This window comes from Cupressus sempervirens, chromosome 8 (assembly GCF_028749045.1).
Source record: "Cupressus sempervirens isolate cs-2001-9-10 chromosome 8, ASM2874904v1, whole genome shotgun sequence".
Taxonomy (NCBI): domain Eukaryota; kingdom Viridiplantae; phylum Streptophyta; class Pinopsida; order Cupressales; family Cupressaceae; genus Cupressus; species Cupressus sempervirens.
Window position 1 is genome coordinate 843,711,420 of NC_143125.1, and position 12,992 is coordinate 843,724,411.

Genomic DNA, 12,992 nt, shown 5'->3' on the forward strand with positions numbered 1-12,992 from the left:
AATACACTGTCATTTTGTATACATTTATGTTCCTTTAACTGTGACTAATTACAGCATTCAAACATCAAACTCATTTTCGAAAAGGAGTAAGCTAATGTGGTGCCAAGAACATTTTCATTTAAAACAAGCACCAAATATTTTTATGTTTAAACAAAATAACCTGACAGGGAACAATAGTAGCTTATTTCCAGCAAGAAGAGTAAACTTTGGCCAAAATTAGGGTTGATCATTTGTGTAAAGCCAAAGACCATTATAAAATTATGATGTAACTTAGTTCATACAAAAGATTATTCAGATCATGATCCAAAGATTTGTTGTCCATGGAAAGAAACAACTGAATACATTACTTCGTTGAAGGATTCCATTGGTAATTATTGAGAATACGCGGTTAGTAAACCAATATGTTTACAAAAATGGAAATAAAGTCCTGTGACAAGATACCCATTTGTTGGCCCATTGTTAACTACACAATAGTTGCTCTGCTGTGCCATGCCCCATGGAGATCTAGAGGCATAATTGAATTTTAATCTGCCCTGGCAATTATTACCTTCAAAATTTGATAAAACTCCTCACAATCAACCACGTAATTCAAAACCCCCTTCAGCTTAAATCAAATTTTAGGCATCCTGATCAGTGTAGACTAGATCAGCCTTGAGTTTTAAATAGATTGAAACCCAAATATCCTTTATATAGACTACCCTGAGCACTTCAACGATATTAAAGAAGTTGCAATCAAGATGTTTCTCCATGTTATAAGTCCTTGCTCTGATACCCCACCTCAATCCCTCGACTCAAAACTAGTTTTTCTTCCTTCGGCAATAATGAAATCTCTTCAACCTTCTGGGACCCTGTTAATCTCGCCAACAGCACAAATGACATACCTCCTAACAAATTGTTTACACAACGAAGCGCAACCACATAAGTCCTAAACCCAAATGGAGGCAACCCCTTTGCAAGCAAAAATTCAATTCCATTTAGGGTTTGATATCTCAAATTGCTACTAAAGCCCATATGAAGCGCCCATGTGGATGCATTCAACAGGGGAGGTGGAGCCTTATTTGGGCTCACAAAATTGGGATCCATTTTTTCCCTTATGTTAATCAGCGCATTAGACAATGCAGTCCCCAAAAGACCTGCCCCAAACCCAGTTACTGAAAACAATGCACTCTTGTATGCGAATGTACCCAACCTCTCAAAAACCTTCCTGGTAAGGCCTGGCCTTCTGCTACTGACGTGGGAGCTAACAAGTACATCAATGTGAAATTCATTATGGATCCAACAACAAGAGTGGAAAACACAAAGTCCAGCTCATTGAGTCCAAAATTGGGCCTAGAAGCCATGTCCCCAATTAAACATGAGCTCAATCCCACCACCTCCTCCATCAAAACCTTGAAAGAAAATTGTGGATCCGCCTCTACTCTCAACCTCCATCCTTGCAAAAACAGACCCAACAAACCCCCTCTAACTCTACCTTGCTCTCCATTACCATCAGAGTCGCCCCAATCAGATCTACCATTATAAGAGCTGCCGCCATTGTTATCATTGTTCCCCCCAGATCCATTTCCTCCAACTTCATCAATCCTTGGTGATTCAGACACCCGTTTCTTTAGATTTCTCGTATTCCAGCCACCCTTATTATTTCTAAGATGCCCATTAGCAAAAACAGAAATAAAACATTTGCTATGATCATTACCTCTTGGAGAAAGCCCAAAACAGTTGGTTCGCAAGCCTGTAGTCTTCCTTCGACAAGGATCGGCAGCTTTTAGACCGACGAATGGATCTCTGGAAGACGTTACAGGAGCATATAAACATCTCATGGTTGCCATTGTTTTTATGAATCCAAGCAAAATGAATGAAAATACTAGATTGGCAAGGTTTTGTTATAGAGAATTTATTTTCAGTATGGTGTGGTTGTGTTAATAAGTAAGGCAGAAAGTTAGGTGACAGACAGGTTTGGTTGGGATTCCTTTCACGTGTGAGATACATAAACAAAAACTCTATTGGCCTATAAGATCATCAATGGTATTCAATTCAAAATCAAGGAGTTCAAAGATTTGGCGAGAGGTTCCCTCCAATCATTATTCGACCTGCAAAATACTTGTCAATCTCTATGCCCACCTAACAAATGTATATACTTAGGGTACGTAAGGTAGTTGACCAACAAAATCCTTTTGTTTTTTTCTTTTCTTCCTTTATTAGTCCCGCCTATAGGCGGAGACTATAGTTTTTGCTTGCATCTTCACAATTAATCTTCATCTTGATAATCGTACACAGTTCCGTATTTCTCCTTTAACCTATAGTCAACCTATAGTATGTTGAAAATCTCTCATTAAATATAATTACTTCTTTTCAGTTTCAATTTTTTGATTGGCTGTATTGCCTTTTCTTTCTAGTTCATTTTTTTTTTTGACAAGAAAAAATGGAAAATTTAAGGCATAGACGTGTGGGTGCAATCATGCATGTCAAGGATAGATGACATTGTTTACTACACACGGATGTTTGAAAATAGACTCCATGCTATTACTTTATGCCACGATATCTAAAACATCGTCACTTTCTTCATCAAATGTCTTGCGAGGTATTTGCCACATTAAGTGCATCAAGCCATATGTTAGCTTGCCTTATATTCCCATGGTAGTTGATCTGTTAAAATTAATCTTAAATTTTACAATTGCAGCCTCATTCCGTCATTAAATGCAAAATACTTGAAAAACTTTGAGTGTTGTCAATCTTTAAAAAAAGACCAATATATATTCCACCATTTAGTTGCATTTTCTTACGAGTCTTAAAAGGTTGAAAACTATTCTCTGCAATAAATCTATCATATGCTGATTTGGGTTGTTAAATTAGCATCAAAAGTTGATAACTACAATTCAAGTGCTTTTCAATAATCAATATGGAAAACATCTCTGAATTTGGCACTAAATTGTTGCCATCCCCAACCGCAAGTATCCATGAATTGTTTCCTTATTATTATGTAATTTGAAATTTAGTTCAAATTTTTCCCTAATTTCAATGTTGAATTTATATTGTATTATTGAACTTAGTTGATTTGTTTCAAGTTTTTGTTATATTATCCTAATTACCCTATGATTATTTAGTTATTGGATGAACTAGCAAGAATTTCATTTGATTATTTCCTCTCTGGGTAGAATATGTTGTATGATAAATCTTACTTTGAATTGTGAGATTGGTATTTGAGTCCAATGAAGTTTATATGAAATGTGTCATTATGTTGACATGTGTTGATATTTCATTATTTATTTATTGGGTATATAAGTATTGGCGATATATTATTCTCATTCATATTATTGTCCATTATTGGGTATGTAAGTATTGACAATAAATTGTTTGGATTCCTGCAATTATGTTTTATTTGGTGTATAAGTATTGATGATAAATTGTTTCTTGCATGCAATTGTCTTAACATGCCACATTCAGCCTCTTTAAAGGAGAACTATTTTTTTTTAAAGAAAGGAAAAATAAGAAAGGTCTAGCGAATAATGGCATGGTATCAAGATGGAACTATTGCCTTGATGTTTAATTAATTTCAAGCCTGTATGGATTACCCTTGAGAAGAATGCATGAATCCCCCATTTCAAGTTTGAAGGAATGGATTCCTCTCGAGTGTGTTTCAATGCTATTCTACACTTGATTCCCATCCATTGATTAAGACAGGGAGCCGTGAGAGCTCATCTTTGACACGCCTTTTAAATGAACTGCTACTTAGTAATTGAGAGATTGGTAAAGCTCTTGATAAATGCATTATTCATAGAAGTTTTTTGCAAAAGTCAAGGTGGAGTATCGTCCTTCAAGTTTGAGTCGATTTAATCTTTATTTCTTTTCCTTTGACATAAATTATAGTTGTTTAATGCATATGCATTTCATCTCAGAGATTATTTTTCCATGATTTTAATATAGTATTTTTTGTTTTGTTTTGGCTTTCTCTGCAACAACAATTGTAGTTACTATTGTTGGTAATTTTTTGGAGTTTATTCTTTACTCTACACATGACTTAGATCTTCATTTTTTTTGGGCTATGTCTTCTTTAGATTTTAATCTATTCCATAACAGACTTTATAAAATAGAATTTCTTTCATGAGATATTAGAACTTCTCTTCAGTAGATCTAGATTTCTAGGATGAAGCTCCCATTAACTTATTATTAGTAATTTTTGTGTGGTTCTTTCTAGGGGATATGGTTTACATTTACATTTTTAAATGTATACATATTTATTCCTCACTAGAGTAGCTGCACTAACTTGTGGTCTTGTAGGTCGAGAACTTGTGAAAGTAATTAATGAACTAGTTGGCATTTTAGTCTATAGTTAAGTTGGTCCAATTTACAAAAAATATATCAAAGATGACCATCGGTTCTGGGATTCCCCTAGTTGTTGATTTAGGATTTTTTCATTGATAAATTAATTACCAACTTTAATCTGTCTTTAACCTGATTCAAGTTGCAAAAAAATTCAAAGATTGCCAACCTTGGTCTAGGGAGTGACAGTTTATGGATGTACATATACTCATGATGTATAATTGAGATTTTATAGATGTAGGTTGAAAGAATCGCATGCCAATTTGATTCAAGTTTAGGGAATATTTTGTCTTGTTGTATGTACGAAAATACTTGGATGCCCAATTTATTATGTGTTAAATCATCTAAATATTTTTGGTAGTTGTAGAGTAACATAATTATTGAATTTTCTTTTCTTTTCTCCAAATATTTTGTTTAATTATTCACAAAGCTCTTTAATTATTTTTCTCATTTCTTATTGTTTGATATTTCAACCAAATTTATTATTGTTGTTATCAATTACTATGCCCTAGAATAGAAAACTAATAATAGTCTTTCCCCCTACCGAGTGGACCAGAACATGTTATGTTATTCTCCCAAACCACCCAAGAATGTATTTGTACACTTCTTGCTTTCCTTTTGTACTAAATTCTTGCAAAAAGGTTTGGCATGATTAAATCCTATTTCCTATTTCTCAAATATGTTTTTTTAATACACAACTTATGAGGAAAAAATAATTTAATTTCTAATTGAATGTACTTAAGTTCAATAAGATCAAGATACTTTTGATTCAACAAGAATACCTTATTTTTGGTTTTTAGTGTATAAACTAATTTGTGAATAACTAGATATTGATGTCAAAGAATACATTTAAGCAAATTAGTGTCATTATTTTGTTGCTTCTCACTTTCTTAGCTATTTTACATTTTATATCTCACCTTCTTTAAATTGAAAATTCTTGGACAATGAAATCAAGGGTAGATGGATTGTCTACCTAATGCAATTATAACTAGATCTTGCAAAGTTATCTATAGGCATTGTTTTCATGTATTCAGGAATATTAAGCACATTGTGTTGCTTGCTATTGAAGAAGTTGAGTCTTTCTAGATTAAGAAACTTAGGTTTATAAAAATATCAGTAGAGCAAGTTTGTGAACATTTCTAACTTTCTTGAAAACTCATAATAGTACCTCTTTCAATGATAGAAAAAATATTTCTTATGTTGAAAATGTCTAGGAAAATTTTTGATTTATTTTTTCATTTAAATGTTGATTTTACATAAATTGTTATTTCTCTATGACATTTTTAAGAGAAAATAATAGAATACCATATAATCCCAATCTCACTATATTCTTGCAACTCAAAGAAAGAGCAAATATGTGCAAATCATGGGAAGGAAGTTGCACAAATCTTCAAAAATGGAGAGAATATATCCTCTTTTGAGTAGAAATCCAAAAGATTACATGTCCCCTCATTCAACTACAATACCTCATATATATGATTCAAATAATTTAAAAAAAAATTCTATTCAAATTCAAATATTATTTTTTCTTCAACTGGCCAACATAATATTTTTACAATATTTATGATTATATTATGTATCAAAAATTAGATTTTTTCTTAGTTCAATCTTAAATATATTTACCCTTGAGGCAATTTTGATGATGTCATTTTCCTCACTCAATTAAATTTAGAATTTAGAATTTAAATATACAATCACTAATATATAACTACGCCTCAATTAAATTAAAAATTTAAATATAGAATTATTACTCATATTATGATCCATTAATATATTACATTAGGCAGGACTCCAACTGCAATAACGCAACTCTTATTATAATAATAAATATTACAGGATTTTATTTATGGCATATTTATGGACACATTAATTTAATTTACTCATTTTAAAAAAATTGGTGGTGTTTTGGCTTTTATATAATATGAGATTTGTTGCTTCATTTTTTATTGATAAGTTGTTCTTAGTAGAGAGTGGTATGTGTATATTATTAATAATTCATATATTTCTTAAGAAAGAATTCATTTATCATGTGTGTATTGAGAGTCTTGAGCAAATAATCTAAGCTTGTGTTCTTTAATATTTATAATATAGTAATATATTAGGAGTGTCATGTCTGCAAATACTTCATAAGTTCATTTCATACAAACAAGGGAAAGGATATGACATATGTAGACAATGAAGAAATTAAGTATTTACATGTTGTCTCTTTCTATGCCTTCTTGAAATAGAATAGTAGTTTTCTTATTTCTTTGATTTGATGTTGGTGTGGGAATAATTGGCACTTCCAAAATCCAGCTTGTTTCTTGTCTATTTACATCAATTTTAGTTTGCTTTGGTTTTTGGAAACTACCCTTTTTGGACAATTACCTTTGGCATATACACACCTTCCTTTTCCTCGTCTAATTTACCATGCATTGATTTGTAACAACAAAATAAATTTTTCTTTCAATGTGTTTCAACTCTATGATACTAATGTGAAATGACCATGTCCACTTCTCATTAAATTATTTGTAGACTGCCAACAATTATAATTTTAATTAAAGTTTTTAAACTTCCACAATCCATATAAATGTACAATAAAAAACTAGAATTTTTTAGAATTTTTTATATAATTATCTTTTTGTAACAATAAGTTTAGATATATGTGGAACGCCTTCATTGTAGTGGCATCCACTAAACTTTGAAAATAGGTATAATGGATTCCTCAACCTATATGTCTACAGTGTTGCATTAAAAGCTTTTATCTTAGTGATGGATTTCCAATTGCATTTATAATGTTGTTCATCACTGAGTAGGTAAACTCCTATAGTGGTTGCAATTCAATGCTTTCAAGTGTAACAATGGGAGACAAAATAGGTTTTTCTAAAGATAACTTTTCGTTTGAGATTGTAGACTTAGCAACTTGTGAAAATGGAAGCCTGAAAAGAGAGTATAGACATCCACCAAAGCATAAAGAACGGGAATTTATTGGGTGATGTAATTGCACCTGCCCTAAAAGACATGTGCCAAACAACATGGAAGCATAGCCAAGTCATGCAAATTAATCATCAAAGTCCACAACCTTCAATGTACAAGGATCAAATAGGTCCATTTGTATTTATAATGGTATTGATCAAAGAGCAGGTGACACTCCTATAGTGGTTGCAATTCAGTGCTTTCAAGCATAACAATGAGAGACAAAATATGTTTTTCTAAAGACAATTTTTTTGTTTTAGATGACATACTTAGCAGCCTATGAAAATGGAAGCTTTGGAAGAGAGTACAGATATCCACCAAAGCATAAAGAAAGGGAGTTTATTGGGTATTGTAATTGCACCAGCCCTAAAAGACGTGTAGAAAATATGAAAGCATAGTTAAGTCTTGCAAACTATTGATCAAAATCAACAACCTTCAACATGCAAAGAAAATGCCTTATTATTTAATGTGCAATGTGAAAAGTCTTATAGACTAACCAGTCTTGTAGACATCATTAAAATATTTCATTCATCCATGATATTATGTTTTCATTAAAAGAGTTGAAAAGGATTGAAGTGAGATAAAAAATAGAAGCAACAATAATTAGAAGGGAAGCGGATTATGAGGAGAGGCCAAACCAAAAGGTTAAAAGATAGATACTTGTGTGATTTATGAAGATTAAAACATATATTTAATTTATGGTTTGTAATATGCAAATTTTGAATAAGGAATAAAGAAATGGCATGCAATTTGTCTAAGTAAGTTATCTTCCTGTATGAACAAAGAAAAATATATGAAATTGTAGAAATAATTTTAATTTGCAAAGGAGTGTGATTTTATTTTTATGTACATTTTAATCTTTCAAATGCAATATAAGTTTTATTTTGATTTAATTTGGCAAGACTTCCCAAGGATACCCCTTCAGCAAATGTGCACTAGCAATGTTAAATATCCCAATGATGGAACTAGCCTACAACAAGTAATGAATGCCCTAATTGCTAGATTGTGGTGATTGATCAGGGAAGTACTATACATACTCCATAATTCTAGGCCAAGCTAGGCCTCAAGCAAGGGTTTGGGGTGGCAGCCCCAATATAATCGGGGCCAATAGGCCATGGCTATCCGGGCTGGAAAAAATTTCGGCCCTATTTTATCAGGATTTTGGGCCGACATGTAATTATTAATTGTAACCCTAAAGTGGTAAAAATACTTGTATAAAAGAGCTTAGGGTTAGGGATTGTTTCATAGTGGTGATGCAAAAATTGGTTCTTGCAGCAGTATTGAGCTATAAGGGATTATAGATTGTAATCAGGCTGTAATTATTGGATTGTAATAATATCGGACTTGTTGTGTGGTGGATGTAGCCCAGGGATTGGGTGAACCACGTTAAATCTTGGTGTCTTGTGTTCTTTTCTATGTGATCTATTATTTTCTAATATTGGTTATATTTGCATGTAATTGTCATTGCTGTCTATGGTTGAATCCTAACACTAATTGTTAGTGTAAATAATTATTATTTACACTTTACCTAAGTTTACTTAGGATAAATGCATTATTTTATTATTTATTAGGTTAAACACCTAGGAGTATGTGTACTCATATGAGTTGTCATATTGACAACACAAGAGTTAGCATCTCATTTTAGCACATGGTGTCTACAACACTAGAGTTTGCATAATTAATTGAGTTGTCATGTAGACAATACAGTTGTTCACACTATAATCAAGCACATGGCGTCTACAACATAATTTTATGTGATGCACCTTTGTAGGCTTATCCTGTCATCAATGCACTAACTTCTATGTGTAATGGAGGATAATCCACTCTTAGTGGACATGTGCTTAGTTGTGAGGCTTATCATATTGCTAACTCCTAGTCATTCTAGAAGCATTCTAGAGGCCTTTATATATAGGCAATTCTAGTGTACTTGAACAACATCAATTATCAATTTATCAATTATTGAATAATCGGATATCCAAAGATAATCAGTTATTCATTCTCATATTGTTATGATCATACATTATTTGGTCCATATTATGCTAGTCTTGTGCTTCTTGATCTTGGCATTATTTTGCCCTAAGGAAAATTCCTAATGGTATCATAACTATACCAAATTCTTACATGGTATCAAAGCCATAGGAGTGCCATTTCATAGCCATTGGAGACCATTCTTGCTTCACCTCTTGTAGGACCACTGATTCAGATCTAGAGTATTGTAGCTATTGGGAGCATCTAGAGCCAAAGCAGACCTCACCATTGTGTTTGGAGCATCGATTCAGTGAAATTTGACTATAAATTTGCCTACCCTAGGCCATAGTCAAATCTGAGGCAAAAAAATTTTGCAAACTAGAAACCAAAGGCCCGATTTGTGAAATTGGTATGATCTCATCAATCTATGCAATTAATTTTCAGATCTGCATTTTGCATTTGCTTCTCCTTTTGGATATGCAATTTATTTATGGATTTGCAATTTATTTCTTAAAAAAATTGAAATTTTTTGGCCATCAGGCCAGTAGGAGAGATTTTTTGCAGGTGAAGATTAGAGCTTGCTAGTGCAAATTAGATATTGACATCATATTCAAAAGGTCAAAAAACCCCCAAATCGACTTTTGTTTCATCAAAATTGGACATCTGAGGTGAAATCTAGAGCCAATTGATTTTTGGAAGTGCGACGACAGTGATTTAGGAAAAATAATTACAACGATGATTTTTAAACAGTGATATCTCCCTCATACGGACTCCTTTTTTCGAGCAATTATTTTTGTTTTGGGGTAGAATTTTGTGATCTACACATTGGTACAGGATGTTTGAGATCTATGTTCCTGAATTTTTCTTTAAATCGCAAATCCTAATTTTTGTAACCTCAAAGGCTTAGCACAAGCTCATCTGGACACATAATCAAGTTCCATTTTTTTTGAAAGTGTATAATTTTTTGCCTACTTTCCAAATCTGCAATCAGATTATAGGCTTGTGTGGATAGAAATACCACTTTTAGAAATAGGTCCCATTTTGCATTGTATTACTTAGATCAAACTTCAAAATTTTTGTATCTTTGAGCTAAATTGCTAAGTTCTAGATTTGAACTACAAGAGGAGGTTGTAAACAGCAAAATCAAAAGTCCACTTTTGTCCATTTTGACAAGTGGCCTATTGTAATTGCACTAAGTATTAAGTGCCAAATCATTCATTAGGGGGGGTTGATTGATTTTTTTTCACTTTGGGGGGTGCATACTGTATATGAGCAATGTTAGTATGCTAATAGAAACCAAATTTAAATAAAGCTTCTACAAACTAAACAAAATTCATAAACTTCAAGATAGACTAAGATGAGCTCTCAATTGAAAATATGAGCCATTAATGGGCTCTCTCAATGAGAAGCTCTCTTGTTGAGTGGCTTTATCTAAATGGATAGGATGTATGCTCAATATGCTTCCAAAGGCTTCAATGGATGATTGTGGATTTTTGGTGTGGATAGATGGCTTTAGTATGGATTTGGCTCTCAAAATAGCATTATAACTTTACTTCATAGATTGTGTTATTTTGCAAAGGGGAAGGATCCAATTTATAGGCAAGAGGCTTGAGGGATTGAGGGCTAAGATGCAAGGATGGGAAAAAGCTCATGGAGCGCTTAGATTGCATGAGAGGAGAGCACATGGATTGTGCTTCCTTACAACCAATCAAGGAGTGACACATGTCACATGGTGAGAGGATGGAGGAAAGGGGAAGGATGAGTCAACAAAGGAGGCTCAAGGGATAAAATCTTCATAAAGACCCTCATAATGACTTGTAAGAGCAATAAAAGGGCTTGGAAGAGTCATTTATTGCCTAGTGGACTTCATAAAGTTTTATGGTTGAGATATTTTGAGGGTGATGAGAGCAATTTCGACTTGGAATTGATTAGGAAGGTTTTAAGCTTGCTTAGGATTATGCAAATGATTAGAGGATGGATTAGGATGGTTTAGGATTAGCTTAGGGATAGGCAAGTGGATGGCATTTAATGAGGGTGGGTGAAGGAGGAGATATTTGTTAACTTTGGCTTGGGTTAGTAATTCTTAACCCATGTTTAGGGAATGTGACAAGGTTAGGAGGGGATTAGGATTAGGTTTAAAGACATCTTCTAGAAGAGTCTAGACTTTGGATGAGGATAAAGACTTTCTAGAATAGTCTAGAATTTTCTAGGATGAGGATGAAGACTTTCTAGAAGAGACTAGAACTTCTTAGGATGAGGATAAATTAGATTTTTAGGAAATAAATAAAGTTTTATTTATTTCAAGGGTTTGGGTTGAGGAGATATTTATTAAAACTTTTTTAATAAACATGGGGATTAATATTTAATCTTAATTAAATATTTTGAGTTGGGATTAGGGGTAAGAAATGATGAGATTAGCCTTTAATCGAAATTAAAGAAGGATTAGAAGATTTTGGAAGAGGTTATTGGTCTTAAGGAAATTGGCCAACTTTTGAGAAAAAAATAAATTAATTATTTATTTTGGGATTTTTGGTCAATTTATTAATTAAATAATTAATAAATAAGGAAATAATGTTTAAATAAGATTTAAACATTTTTGGGAGGGATTTCTTAATTAAATATTTTTAATTAAGATAAAGGGATTTAATGGTATAAAAATAAATTAATTAATTAATAAATGATGATGTCATCAGGACTTTTTCAAAAAATAAAAATACTTTATTTTTTAAAGGTTTTTAGGTGTCTACATTTTGCCCCTCTTTGATGTGATGCCGCAAGTGGCATGACATCAAAGATAAGAAAATAATATGCCCAAGGCTAGAGCAGAAGAGGAGAGAATGGACTGTGAGATGCCCCCTCAAGAAGGCGGTGGAGAGAGAAAGCGAGGCTCGACGACTTCTTGAAAAGTAGAAGAATCCAGGATGAGCAAGAAGACTCAGATTGGCTTAAGAGAAGAGGTTTAGTTAGCTCAAACTCTCACTATGGGAGAATGATAAAGGAGAATCAGATACACAAGAGGAAGCAAGCTTAAGACTTTAGGGAAGGTGGAGGATGAAGGAGCGGAGCGCTATAAAAAGGAGTCCAGGATAGGGAGATGGATGAGGGGATTAAAAAGCTGATGCAACAGGATTTCAAAGAGTCGGATTGGTGGAAGATAGGTTTCGGAGATCCCTAGGACTAGGATTGTGGATCTCGAAAGATGAGGCTTGGTGGATTGATTTGGATTGGTGGATCCCTAAGACTAGGATTGTGGATCCCTAAAGCTAAGAGTGATGAGTGATTCAAAGAGACACTAATGCATAAGCTGGGGTAGGAGAGACAGATGCTGGATATGGATGGGGGATAATGGAGATGAAGGAAAACCATTTAAGCTTTTTGAGCGGGGGGATACTTCAAAGAGAAGTACCACCATGTAGTTGAGCACTAGATTTGCTATAGGACTATTGGTTAATTGCCAAGGTTACCAAGAACATCAAGGCCTTTTCACCAACCGTCCAAAGGACTGACAAACTAACTCAAAACAAACACGCAAGGATTGCCCCAGCATCACACATGAATCCTAGAGGAAGCAGCGTGGAAACGACACTGAAGAACCCACAAGCAGAAAAGAAAAACAAATGAAAGACCTGATCAAGACCTTACGCTCTAATTGCCCCATTCGCAGCATACCATGATATGGAAGATCGTGGCAACCTTAAGGAGGGAACAAGGAGATTGCTTGGAAAAGATACTTCAAGACCCAAAAGGGAAGA

The 12,992-nt window shown here is 33.4% G+C and overlaps 1 pseudogene; it reads right to left on the reverse strand.

Moving 5' to 3' along the window:
- Window positions 1-229: 229 nt before the first annotated feature.
- On the reverse strand, window positions 230-1,981 carry LOC149545050 (protein RETICULATA-RELATED 3, chloroplastic pseudogene; annotated as a pseudogene).
- Between the last annotated feature and the right edge of the window lie 11,011 nt (window positions 1,982-12,992).